This window comes from Panthera pardus, unplaced genomic scaffold (assembly GCF_024362965.1).
Source record: "Panthera pardus isolate Hobbes unplaced genomic scaffold, ASM2436296v1 HiC_scaffold_13, whole genome shotgun sequence".
In the NCBI taxonomy this organism is placed as follows: Eukaryota; Metazoa; Chordata; class Mammalia; order Carnivora; family Felidae; genus Panthera; species Panthera pardus.
Window position 1 is genome coordinate 67,539,662 of NW_026526688.1, and position 14,210 is coordinate 67,553,871.

A 14,210-nucleotide genomic window follows, 5' to 3' on the forward strand; every position below is an offset into this window, starting at 1 on the left:
AACTCCCGCCCTCCCCCACCCCTTCAAAATCACAAGTAGTTCTCTCTGACAAACAACATAAGAATTGTGAAAACCCAATTTATGTAGCATATCTCTTGGTCCACTGTCTGGCCATTCTATCATGTTCTGCTCTGTTGGTCATATACTCAATGGCAACACTATGCACCAAAGGGTCAGCAGGATTACAGTCTGTTAAGAAGGGAGAAGATAGAAAGGGGAACTTTAGAAAAGGTTAGTGCTGCACTCCAATTATCTTCTTAATATGTCCAAGCAAATAAGTCCTTGACTGTTAATATTACAGTGAGAGATTATCGTCCAAAATGTAACCTTTGGAGGTTGAAAGGGGTATTCTGGTATAAAAGTGGTATAAAGGAGGAGTATACCACCCTCAAATACAGATCCTGGAGGCCCCAGCATGGTGGATCTCCATTCATAGATGTCACCAACTTTGGGACCAACACTACAGTTAGGTGGAGAATCTAAAGTGATGTTTGCCAGTTCCTTCTGAATCCTCTTTGCGTTAGTATTGAGGAGTTTAGAATTCTTGCTCACACTAATTTTACTCTCCTTCATCTTGGGGGCGTTTGTTTCTTTCTTGGTTTCTGGTTGGAGGACAAAGATGAGGAGGAGCTAGCGCTGTCCTTCCGAACGTCATCCAGCGAAGTGAACCCCACACCCCACCCAAGAAAAAGCCCATCTCTTTGTGTCTGACTCCTTTGTGCCACTGCCCTGGTGGGATGCTCCTGCTCCTTGGGCTGGGTTTGGCCTGTCCTTCTGTTGGTGGGAGAGGAGCAGAAGTCAAACTGAGTGATGTTTGAGTAAATATCACTGCATAATATTAAAGTAAGAAAATACTAGTTTAAATTGCATGAGAGATAGTAAGGGGCTATCGCTAAATGAGTGAGTTTTGACTGTGGTTTGAGGATCAGGAAATCTATACAATAAATATTTTATTTAATAAATCAAATGCTAAAAATACAAAAATACTTACTATGAAAATTATTGAATTTTTTGCTAAGTTCCACAACTGCAAGTCTTTTGATAAAAAAATTATACGTTAGGAAAAAATATATTTTAAGACATGGAAACCAGTAAATTATAAGTAAAATTATAATGTAATTTATAAACAAAATGTAAATTTCCAATAAAAATTATGCCAATTCTAAGTACAATCTTGAGATTTTCTTGTAAGAAGAAATGTCTCAAAATGATAGTCATAAAAGATAAATATCTTCCAGTAAAGCTTTTTATTCAAGTTTTTTGAAAATGGTGGATGTATATAATTAGCTAAATTGATTTTATCACACTGGCTACTGCCATTGATAATACTGAAATTGTTTACAATTATTTATGAATTGTAACTAACTATTATCAACTATAGGAAGAACTATAGACCCTAAAGTCTTTAGCACTTTAGTCCCTTTAGTCATTTATCACTGCATTATTTTTTGGACAAGTTCAGTGATGAATCTAGACTCACAGAAATGACAAACTGAGAATAAAAAAGACATCACCTAATTTCCCACATCTCAGAAAATCCCTAAAGAGCATCAGTAAAATTGAGTGTTTTCTAAGCATTGTCACCAAATGTAGAATTTAGGAAGATGGAACTGAGAACTGACAGTCAATTAGAAGCTCAAGGACACTATGAAATGATACATCTGCTGATTATAGGGGGGACTTAACAATAAGGTGGAGTGAGTGATTGATATCAAAGTGTGATGGAATGACAACTGTTAAATATTATCAAAGAAAGTGTCTCTTTTCAAAGAAGACTACACTGAAAAAAAAAAAACAGGCTTTAATTTTTGTCAGTACCTTTGGAAAAAAATACACTGGTAATTCTTTAAAGCATCGGGCTGTGTAGGACATGTATTAACTACATGATTGGGCAGAGAAGATAGAATTTGGTACATCCAATGATATCAGATCTATTTGCCCAAAGAAAATTTTACTCATAGTTTTTTTAAAGCATTATAAAAGCTTAAAATTGAGCTGAATATGGTGATGTCTCAAAAAAAAAAAAAAAAAAAAAAAAAAAAAGAGGGGCGCCTGGGTGGCGCAGTCGGTTAAGCGTCCGACTTCAGCCAGGTCACAATCTCGCGGCCCGTGAGTTCGAGCCCCGCGTCAGGCTCTGGGCTGATGGCTCGGAGCCTGGAGCCTGTTTCCGATTCTGTGTCTCCCTCTCTCTCTGCCCCTCCCCCGTTCATGCTCTGTCTCTCTCTGTCCCAAAAATAAATAAAAAACGTTGAAAAAAAAAATTAAAAAAAAAAAAAAAAAAAGAGAGGGAGAGAGAGAATGAATATTATATTGGCCTATTTGAAGCCAGTAGAGGCTTTAGGGAAAAACAAAGTGCTGGTAATATTTTGACTATAATATCAGAGAAAACAATAGTAGTCTCAGATAAGTACAGGGCATGTTTTTGGATGAGTGATTGAAACGGACTTAAAAAAAATAATGAAAGAGGGGCTCATGGATGGCTCAGTCAGTTAAAAATCTGACTCTTAGTTTCTGCTCAGGTCATGATCTCTCAGGTCATGAGCTCAAGCTCACGTAGGGTTCTGCACTAACAGCTGCAGAACCTGCTTGGGATTCTCTCTCTTCCTCTCTCTCTATCCCTCCCCCACTCAGTCTCTATCTGTCTCTCTCAAAATAAATTAATATATTTTTAAAAAATGAGGGGCGCCTGGGTGGCTCAGTCGATTGTCTGACTTTGACTCAGGTCATGATCCCACAGTTCGTGAGTTCAAGCCCCACATCAGGCTTGTTGCTGTCGACGTGGAGCCCACTTCAGAGCTTCTCTTCCTCTCTCTTTCTCTCTCTCTCTGCCTCTACCCTGCTTACACTTTCTCTCTCAAAAATAAGCATTAAAAAAAAAAACACGATATAATCAATATTGCCTCAGTGATGGTGTTTACTCTCTAAGGTATCATATTTTTTTTATTTCTATCTAATATGTTCCATCTATAGTTACAGGTGATAATACATGAACTGTCACTTGAAGAAAAAGTGGGACAGTCAACATATGATAACATTGAATTTAGGGAATTCTAGGCAGAGGAAACAGCTTTTACAAAGACAAGGAGATATGGAATAAATGAGTATACTTGGAGTAGTTACAATATAGAATGAGAGAATCAGGGATCAAACTAAGGTTGAAATATAACCTAAGTAGTCTAGGAACTCATGATAGTGGATTTTGTTTTCATATATCAGATATAATACAATTTTCCTTAAATAGTATCAAGAAAAAATAAATTTTATGAGGTATTTAAATAATAATGATTTCAATACAGAAATATACTTCTAGAAGATTTGGATTGAAGAAACCCTGCAAATTAAAAGAGCAGTTAAAAAGAGATTATATCATCCATGTTACAGTTCAAGATATGCTAAGTGAACACTATTATACTATAAACAGGAAATAAGAATGCGTTTATGAGACATTTGGGGTGACTCACTATCCACTTGGTGATATATTAAGGATAAAGAATTGTAATTAAAATAATTTTTCAAATGTGTATGACTTTTAAGTAATATGGCCGAAGAAAAAATATAAAATATAAAAATTTGGAAAAGGAGCAATGATTTCAGTATTGATAAGGCTTAAGTTGCCAGTGGGATATCCAGTTGGAGATAATAAATAAATAAAATTTCATTGTCTCGTTAGTTTCGCCTTTCCCAGAAAATTCATGAGAAAAAAAGTTTTGATGGTCATTATTATATTTGTGTCTTTTGAAGTTTTTTTGTTTTAGTTAACTTTTGTTGTGTAACAAACTATTCTAAAACTTTGTGGCTTAAAGAAATTTAAGTAGTTATTTAGCTCATGTGTATTTGTAGGTTAGCAAAACATCTAGGTGGTTCTTACTGGATCATTCTTACTAGTCTCAGCTGGTCTTGCTTCATGTATTTCAGTCAGCTGGTAGATTGGCCATGGCTGGCTCTTTAAAAAAATGTCATTCACAAATGATACCTTGGAAAACTTGGGCTACAGCCCAATGGTCTCACCCTTCAGCATGCTAGCTTAAGTTCATTTACATGGTTTTAGATTTTTAACAGAAGGAGTAGGAATGTACAAAGCCTAAGCCTAAGAAGAAGCATACTACCACTTCTGCATTTTGTCAAACAAGGCCAGCCAACATTCAGAAAGACATAAAGGGACTCCATTTCTTGGTGGTTGAAACTATTGGAAAGAGGGCAGGGAACAATATGGGAAAATATTGGATAAATGTTCATAGAAAAGTGCAAGTTCAGCAATCTTTAAAAAGAAAAGAAAAGGAACTTTTTACATCATGTAGAAGGTTAAAACAATGAAGGAGGTTGATTGAAAATAGAAAAGGTCAGATGCGTAGTGGGAAGACAAGAAGAGAGCTTTTTTTAAAAAATGCAAATAAAAATACTCTAGGTAATTTTGAAAATTCTTACTTTAATGTTTATTTTGTTTCCATTATCTATATGTCAGTGGTGAGAAAAGTAAAAATTTTGAAGAAAAATAGACATGACAAGTGAACACACTCTATGTACTGGAACTCATTCTTGTGCAATGCCATGCTTCATATTGTCTCCTTCTTTCTTTCTTTCCTTTTTTTTCTATTTTAGTATTGTGATAAACTACTTCATTAAATTCTTGGCAGTTGTCTCATGAAATATCAGTTTTATTTCTGATTCATAACCTTCTTATTATATCCCTTTTATCCATGACTTTAAAATGCCTAATTGAATAGATTTTATATTTCAGATAATTTTTAGGTTTACAGAAAAAAAAAATGAGTGAAAATAGAGATTTCTAATATACCCTCTCTCCTTCTGTACACAGTTGCCTTTATTATTAATGTCTTGCATTAGTGTGATATACTTCTCACAACTGATGAGCCAGTATTGATACCTTATTATGACTGAAGTCCACATTTTACATTAAGGTTAACTCCTTGTGTTGCATATTTATATATTTTTGACAGATGTGTAACATAAATCCACCATTACAGTGTCTTCGAGAACGTTTCCACGGCCCTACAAATCCACTGTCCTCCACTTAGTCATCCTTCTGTCTCTCCTTCTGAACTCCTGGTCAGCTACTGTTCCTTTCATTGTCTCGTTAGTTCCGCCTTTCCCAGAAAATCATATAGTTGGAATTATAGAGTACATAACCTTTTCAAATTGGCCGCTTTTACTTAGCAATATGCGTTTAAGGATCCTCCATATGTCTTTGTGACTTGATAGCTCATTTCTTTTTAGTGCTGAATAATATGGCATTGTCTGAATGCATCACAGCTTATTTATCTATTCACCTACTGAAACACCTATTTGGTTGCTTCCAAATATTGGGAATTATGAATAAAGCTGCTACAAACGCTCATGTGGAGGTTTTTGTTTGGACAGACGTTTTCTGTTCATTTGGGTAAATATCATGGCTGGATCATAAAGGTGGTGTGTTTAGTTTGAAAGAAACTGCCAGGCTGTCTTTCACAGTGGCTTGTACCATTTTTCATTTCCTCCAGCAATAAACGAGAGTTCTTGTTGCTCCACACTCATAAGCATTTGGTGTTGTCAGTAGTTTGAACTCTAGCTATTCTAATAGCTGTGCTATAGCATCGGATTGTTAACATGCAATTCCTTAATGGCATTAAACATGTTGTTTACATCTTTTCAAATGCCTATTTGCCATGTGTATATCACCTTTTTGTAAGACATCTCTTCGGATCTTTCGCCTATTTATTACCTAAGCTGTTTGATTTCTTATTGCTGAGTTTTAACAGTTTTGGAAATTTTGAATATAAATCCTTTGCCAATTGTGTTTTCTAAATGTTTCTCCTCTTATGTGTTTTATCTCTTCATTCTCCTAACAGAACCTTTCACAAGACAGAAAATTTTAACTATAATGAAATCCAATTTATTAATTTTGTGTTTCATGGGTTATGCTTTTAGTGTTTTATCTTAATTGTCACTGCCAAACCAAGAATGTCTACCTCGTTTTTCTTCTATGTTATATTCTAAGAGTTTTATATCTTTGTGTTTTATATTTCAGTCTATGATCCATTTTGAGTTAATTCTTGTGAAAGGTGTAAAGCCTGTGTTTCCATTCATTGTGTTGCATGTGGATGTTCCGTTGTTCCAAAGCCATTTCTTAAAAAGACTACTTTCTTTTTCCCCCACTGAATTATTTCCCTCCATTGTCAAATATCAGTCGGCTGTATTTGTGTAGGTGTATTTCTGGGCTCTCTATTCTGTTCCACTGATCATTTTTTCTGTATTGCACTAATACCACACTCTTGATTGCTGTAACTTGACAGGAGGTCTTGAAGTCAGGTAGTTTCAGTACTTCAGTGCTCTCACTTTGTTCTTCTTTAATATTGTGCTGGCTATTCTGGATCTTATGCCATTTTATATAAACATTAGACTCTGTTGGTATTCAGAAAATAACTTTCTAGAAGTTTGATTGGGATGGTATTGAATCTGTATATCAAACTGGGAAGAACTAACATCTTGAAGATATCTATTTTTTCTATTCATAAATGTGAATATTTTTAATTATTATCATTTGCATTTATTTACATCTTTGATTCTTTCATCAGAGTTTTATAGTTTTCTTCATACAGATCTTGTACATGGTTTTTATTAGATTTATATTTGTATTTCAGGTTTTTTATGTGTATGTAAATGGTATTGTGTTTTTAATTTTTTAATTCTAATTGTCCATTACTGGTATATAGGAAAGCAGTTGACTATTTTGTATTGACCTTGTATCCTTCTGCCTTTCTATAATGGCTTTATTTGTTCCAGAAGTTTTTGGTTGTTGTTGTTGATATTGATTCTTAATGATTTACTTAATAAGGTGTATTCCTTAATAATTAGGTCATTTCCAAAAGAAAAAATGATTTTTTAACCAATCTGTATACATTTGTATATTTTTCTTGCTCTATTGTACTAAGACTTCTATGATGTTGAATAGGAGTGCTCAAAGAGGAGAGGGTGGGGGGCATCCTTGTCTTGCAGCTGATCTTAGGGGAAAGAATCTAGATTCTCACTTTTATTTATATATTTTTTTCTTAACTTTTTTAATGTTTATTTTTGAGAGAGTGAGAGAGAGAGCATGAGCAGGGGAGGAGCAGAGAGAGAGGGAGACACAGAATCTGAAACAGGCTCCAGGCTCTGAGCTGTCAGCACAGAGCCCGATGCGGGGCTTGAACTCACGGACCGCGAGATCATGACCTGAGCCGAAGTCGGCCGCTTAACCAACTGAGCCACCCAGGCGCCCCTAGATTTCATTCTTTTTATGGTTGAGTAATATTCCATTGTGTGTGTGTGTGTGTGTGTGTGTGTGTGTGTGTGTGTGTATGTACCTTTTTCCACTCATTAGTTGGTAAACACATGGGCTCTTTCAATAATCTGGCTATTGTAGATAATGTTGCTATAAACTTCGAGGCGCATGTCGCCCTTTGAGTTAGTATTTCTGTATTCATAGACTAAATACCTAATAATACAGTTTCTGGATCATAGGGTAGTTCTATTTTTATCTTTTTGAGTATCCTCCTACTGTTTTCCAGAGTGTCTGCACCAGTTTGCATTCTCACCAACTGTGCAAAGAGGGTTCCCAGCACCTGTTGTTTATTGTGTTGATTTTAGCCATTCTGAAAGGTTTGAGATGATATGTCATTGTAGTGTTGATTTGTATTTTCCTGATGATCAGTGATGTTGAGCATCTTTTCATGTGTTTGTTGACTATCCATATATCTTCTTTGGAAAAATGTCTATTTATGTCTTCTGCTCATTTTTAATCAAGTTATTCAGTTTTTGGCTGTTGCATTTGATAAATTATTTATACATTTTGTATACTATTCTTGATAATGTCCCAATAGATTATTTTTGCTTTGCTTTTCCTTGCCTCAGGAGCTGTATCTCGTAAGAAGTTGCTATAACCAAGGTCAAAGAGGTTACTGTCTGTGTTCCCCTGTAGGATTTTGATGGTTTCCTGACTCACATTTATGTCTTTCACGCATATTCAATTTTTTTGTGTGTGTATGGTGTAAGAAAGTGGTCCAGTTTCATCCCTTTGCATGCTGCCATTCAGTTTTTCCAACACCATTTGTTGAAGAGGCTGTCTTCTTCCCATTGGATGTTCTTCCTATACTGTCAAAGATTAATTGACCATGTAGTTATGGGTACATTTCTGGTTTTTCTATTCTGTTCCGTTGACCTATGTGTCTACTTTTGTGCCAGTACCATATTGTTCTGATCAGCACAGCTTTGTAATATACCTGAAATCTGGAATTGTGATGCCTCCAGCTTTGCTTTGCTTTTTCCAGCCTGCTTTGGCTTTTTTGGGACTTTTATTATTCCATGTAAATTTTAGGACTGTTTATCCTAGCTCTGTGGAAAATGCTTTTGGCATTTTGATAGGACTTGCATTAAATGTGTAGATTGCTTTGGGCAGTATAGGCATTTTAACAGTGTTTGCTCATCCAACCCATGAGCGTGGAATATCCATTTTTTTTGTGTCTTCTTCAACTTCTGTCATCGAAGTTTTTATAGTTCTCAGAGTACAGGTCTTTCACCTCTTTGGTTAGGTTTATTCTAGGTATCTTATTGATTTTGGTGCAATTTTAAATTATATTCAAGTTGAAGAAGTTCCCTTCTTTCTTAGTTTGCTAAGTGTTTTTATCATAAAAGTGTGTTGGATGCTGTCAAAGTTTTTCTGACTCTTTTGATAAAATCATACAAAAATTTGTCTCTAGTCTGTTGATGTGATTTTGTTCACATTTTTTCATATGGTAAGAGCCCTTAAGATGAGCTCTATGCTCTTAACAAAATTTGAAGTGTACTATCCAGAATTGTAGCTATAGACACTATGTTGTAACATAGGTGTCCATAACTTGTTCATATTATATATAATAGTATAAAATGTTATTCTACATTCCTTTACAGACTGATTGAATAATGAGCACTAAGAAATTAGAGAGATTAAGAAATTTAAGGGATCTAACTTAGGGGCAATTATAGCTTTGTCCCTAAGCTGCAGTGATTATTATGAAGAAAAGGTGATATAGAATGTTTTGGGACCTATTTTGGAGTTAGTATTGGCAGGGATTACTGATTAATTTTATATGGATTTTAAGGGAAAAGGGAAAAAAAGAAGGATTTTTATAAATATTTTTGTCTGAAAAAAGTAAAGGTTTTTGAGCAATAAATGCCATCATGTGAAATGGAGATTTGACAAGGAGTAATTTTGGAGAAAAGAGTGTAATTAATAGACCTGTTTATGGCATATATTGCCATTTATAGCCATGAGACACCGAAGGAGTGAGTGAAGGTAGAAATGGTAATAGCATCTAGCATTGATTCTTAGATCTTATCTCATCTGGATAGTAAATAGAAGAGTGAGAGCAAGAAAAGGAGATTGGAAGAAGCAAGAAAATTATGATTGGAGAGAAGTCATGAGGAAAATAAAAATTCTTCAAGGAATTGAGTTTAGTTATTTATGTTAAATATTATTAGAAATTTGAGTTTCATACATTAAGTTTTATTATATTATGAAAAAAGTGGCATATTATGTTTGTATTTTTCCTTGTATTATCCTCACTGCTACCCCAGTAATAACAATAAAACATGAGCACTGAATATGTTGGATGAATAATAAAATACATAATAAACAATAATAATAATAATAATAACATATTGGCATTGCATATTGTTTTGGACTGAATTGTATCCCATCAAAAATTCATATGTATAGAAGCTCTAAACCCCAGTACCTCAGAATGCAACCATATTTGCAGACGAGGTCTTTAAAGAGGTCATTAAGTTAAAATAAAGCCATTAGAGCATTTCTAGAATCCAATACAACTGGTGTTCTTGTAAGAAGGTGAGACACCAGGACTGTATGTACACAGAGGATTGTCCATGTGAAAAGGCAGCAAGGGGGCAGCCACCTACAAGCCTAGGAGAGAGGATTCAGAAGAAACCAAATTTTCTTGCATGTTGATCTTAGATTTCCAGGCTCCAGAAATGTGAGAACATAGATTTCTGTGATTTAAGCTTGAGAGTCTATTGCATTTTGCCGTGGCAGCTCTAGTAAACTGACACACGTAGATTTATTGACTTTAATGTAAATATCTCTATAATTATTTATTAATTATATTATTTCTGTCGCTAAGTAGTTGTGGCAAGTTAAACCATTAACCTCTCTGGGGCACAGTATAATAAAGAGCTTAGAAGTTACAGAAGTGTACAGGGTCATATGACTGAGTTTTACAGAGAGCAAAGAAAGTAACGTTAAAAATTCCTAAGTCATGTGCAAAGTCCTTGATAATTAAGGACCTGGTCATCAAAATTGTGAAAAGGAGAAAATCAATAAGAATGATGGTATCATAAGTTCTTCAAAGGAGATTCAGTATCAATAGGGTAAATGAAAGAGGCCCTTGAGAAGTTTATTATACTTTCAAAGATTTGGGGTAAAATTAAATGTTTTATGGTCAGACTCTGAAAATTCAATTTGAAATGAAGGAAGATATATCTTACTGGTGTTAGGAAACTTCCATTAAATTAACAGTTGATTTACCATTTGTTCATTTTAATAATTAGCATACTTTATTATAACTTACAATGCATTATACATAAAGTAAAATAGTTGTTTATATAGTTTTTATTTTTCTAGATAAATCTCCATTGACATTTGCATTATAAAATATGTATTTGTTTTATGAACAAACTCATCCCAAATCACCTTTTCAAAGTTATAATTAGATTACATAACAAAATGTCCTCTACATCTGTTAATCTCCCTTACTTAAGCTTCTCTCAAGATATATGCAAAATATTTTTTCCATGCAATAGCTGGAAATGCAGATCGATTTAGAATATTACCAAAAGAAATTGATAAGAAAATTATTATCTTAACTAATTATTATAATTTCATGTATGTGTTTAAGATGCTCATATCGGGTTTGTAAACCCTTTAAATAATATCTATTTTATTATAATGAATATTATTATGCCAACTATTTTGAAAATCATAGAGACTAGTTTGATATAGTACTAGAAAACCATTTGTTATATTTCTTATTACTATATCGGATACTATTTTCAGGTAAGTATTTTATGAAGTTTTTGTGTATTACATAGTGTGATCCACACTATGCCAATTTACATAGTCTAATTAATTATTTTCCTGTTTACAAATACATGAGAGCTGATTTCTCTCTGCATTATAAGTAAACTGCTCTAAAGAAAATAAATAACACAAATTTCATATAAATCAACTAAATTTAAATTATATTTTTAAAATATGTCAAGATAAAAGAATCAAGCTACCAAATATAGAACTTTTAAAAATCTGAGATACTTTTCCTTCTCTTATAATTACTTTTATCATCCATGCCATTTTTTCTTAATTAAAGAAATGTTTTATGTTTCTATTTTGAGAGAAAGAGAGCTCAAGCAGGAGAGGGCAGAGAAAGTGAGAGAAAATACCAAGCAGGCTCCACACTGTCAGTGCAGAGCCCAACACTGGGCTTGAACCTAGCAACTATGAAATCATGTCTGAGCTGAAATCAAGAGTCGACGCCCAAGTGATTGAACCACCCAAGTGCCCCCATCCATGTCATTTTTAATGAAACTAAAAAATATAGATTCCAAGAGACATCATTATTTTCTGTAGCATGTAGAAAAAAATATTATAAAAAGCACCCAATGAAATTGTGACATATCTCCAATTATAAAAAGTGTTTTTGTTTTGTAAATATTAAAATGTGAGCGACTCTCAAACTCAATAAGTGTGTTATAATTTTATTCTGTTTGGTATAATAACAAATAATAATATTAGAAGATATATATCCAGAACTTTAGATAAATATTTACTTAATTTCTCCAAGGGTATGCTATAATAATGTTCATGAAGTGATATAAACATCTGGACATTTACAAAAAATGAAAATTATTTTAAAATCATTTGGATTTGGATAATATTCTGGTATCTGCTTGTTAACAGTCTTCATCTCTCATGGATAAATTTTGTATTTAATATATATTCGTATTTCATTTAGGGCTTAAAGAACGTAGAATTAGCTGCTGAATAGTAATTACCTGCATTTAGCATATACACAAATGGAAAACTTAATATCCTCAGCCTGATGTTTGATTTGACTGGATTTAACACCTGATTTTTCCATTTCGTTATACTCTGTTGAGAAAATGACATCAACTCGTTTTTTCCTCTCCTACTCACTTCCAATTTAATGAAGTAAAATATTTTTCAAAAAAAAACAGAACATCCTTGAATAATGATACTTTTTAATTTTAATTACTATAGGCATGGAATCCCTTTGAAGTTGACAGCAAAAGATTGTATTTCTGATGTTCTTTTTAGTCTGGCAATTACTGTATTATTGAATAAATCTAGTTATACTGTTTGCTGAGAGAAAATGGAACTATAATGAGGAAATGGAACAAAAATAGTATTTGATCATCCATCTGCATGTCAGCAGGCACTCTCGTACCGAAGACCCTTCCTTAGCATCTATATTGCAGCTAATATCTATTATAGAGATAAAAATACACAAAAGTTTACACTTCAGTCAGTTCTAGGAAAAAGATAAACAAGTGTTTGCTGCATGCCAACTTGTTTTTACATTCCTTGCTAAATCTATCATTTAGTAAGGTGACCCAATTAATGTTCTTCAATTAACTGTCTAAATAAACACATTTTTTTTTTCCTCCTGGAGGGAGAGTGAAGAAAAGCAAAGCAGATGAAATGTAAATTTTCCTTAGAGTTTTTTCCCCAAATTACAAGACTCCAAATGTATGAAAATCCCCTGAATTTATCCAATGGCTTAGAATTCTGCTGTACTAGGTTTAAATAACTTACTTTTATATATTTCCAGCTATCCATCAAAAAAAATGTGCACCAAGAGAATTGTAATCACATTATTTGTTTCCTTTGGAGTCTTAGAGAATTCACTATTAACTGTTGGTATTCAGTTCCCTAGAAACAATTAGGCCTGCTATAGAATAATGCAGATAAATCGATAGATGATAGATAAATAGATGATAGATATAATAGAGATTATAGATAGATGATAGATAGACAAAATAACTAACTGTAATGGGTGAAATGACAAATTAGATTATGTTAAAATTAAGAAAGATAGATAGATGATAGATGATAGATAGGCAGATAGATACATAGACACATATATACATAGATACATAGATGGACACAATTAAACATGGACACATAGATAGTGAAAGGAATCTATTCAAAGCACCCCCTCCACCCTCACCAATCAAGTTTACAGACAAAATTCACAGATATCTGCACTTGGCCCTAAGTCATTGCTTTTCTAGGTCACAGGGCCCTACATTCTCAAAAAATAGACCCCAACTACTGAACATATTTTCTAGGCTGACCACAGCCCCTATCCCAGATGGGCCGTGGACAGAGCCCTTTGAGACACCTGCCACCTCCTCCCCTACCCGGCCAAGAATCCACCTGCTCCCCACACCTTCTATGGGCACAGCAATGCTCTCACATCCTTAAAAAAAGCTAAAAGAAAAACAAACAAAGAAACAAACAAAAACTTGGCTGGCTATCATCTCTCTTGAAGTCTGGCCTCTCTCTTCCCTTGGAGAGTGAATAAACTCTGTCCTGCTTGTCTTTCTCTTCTTCTTCTTCTTCTTCTTCTTCTTCTTCTTCTTCTTCTTTCTTCTTCTTTTAAATATGAAATTTATTGCCAAATTGGTTTCCATACAACAGCCAGTGCACACCCCAACAGGTGCCCTCCTCAATGCCCATCACCTACCCACCCCTCCCTTCCATCCCCCATCAACCTTCAGTTTATTCTCAGTTTTTAAGAGTCTCTTATGCTTTGGCTCTCTCCCTCTCTAACTTTTTTTTTTTCCTTCCCCTCCCCCATGGGTTTCTGTTAAGTTTCTCAGGATCCACATAAGAGTGAAAACATATGGTATCTGTCTTTCTCTGTATGGCTTATTTCACTTAGCATCACACTCTCCAGTTCCATCCACATTGCTACAAAGGGCCATATTTCATTCTTTCTCATTGCCATGTAGTACTCCATTGTGTATATAAACCACAATTTCTTTATCCATTCATCAGTTGGTGGACATTTAGGCTCTTTCCATAATTTGGCTATTGTAAGTGCTGCTATAAACATTGGGGTACAAGTGCCCCTATGCATCAGCACTCCTGTATCCCTTGG

At 34.2% G+C, this 14,210-nt stretch overlaps 1 pseudogene; it reads right to left on the reverse strand.

Annotated features, from left to right (window-relative positions):
* Positions 1–72: 72 nt before the first annotated feature.
* Positions 73–12,164, reverse strand: LOC109262175 (ubiquitin-conjugating enzyme E2 E1-like; annotated as a pseudogene).
* Between the last annotated feature and the right edge of the window lie 2,046 nt (positions 12,165–14,210).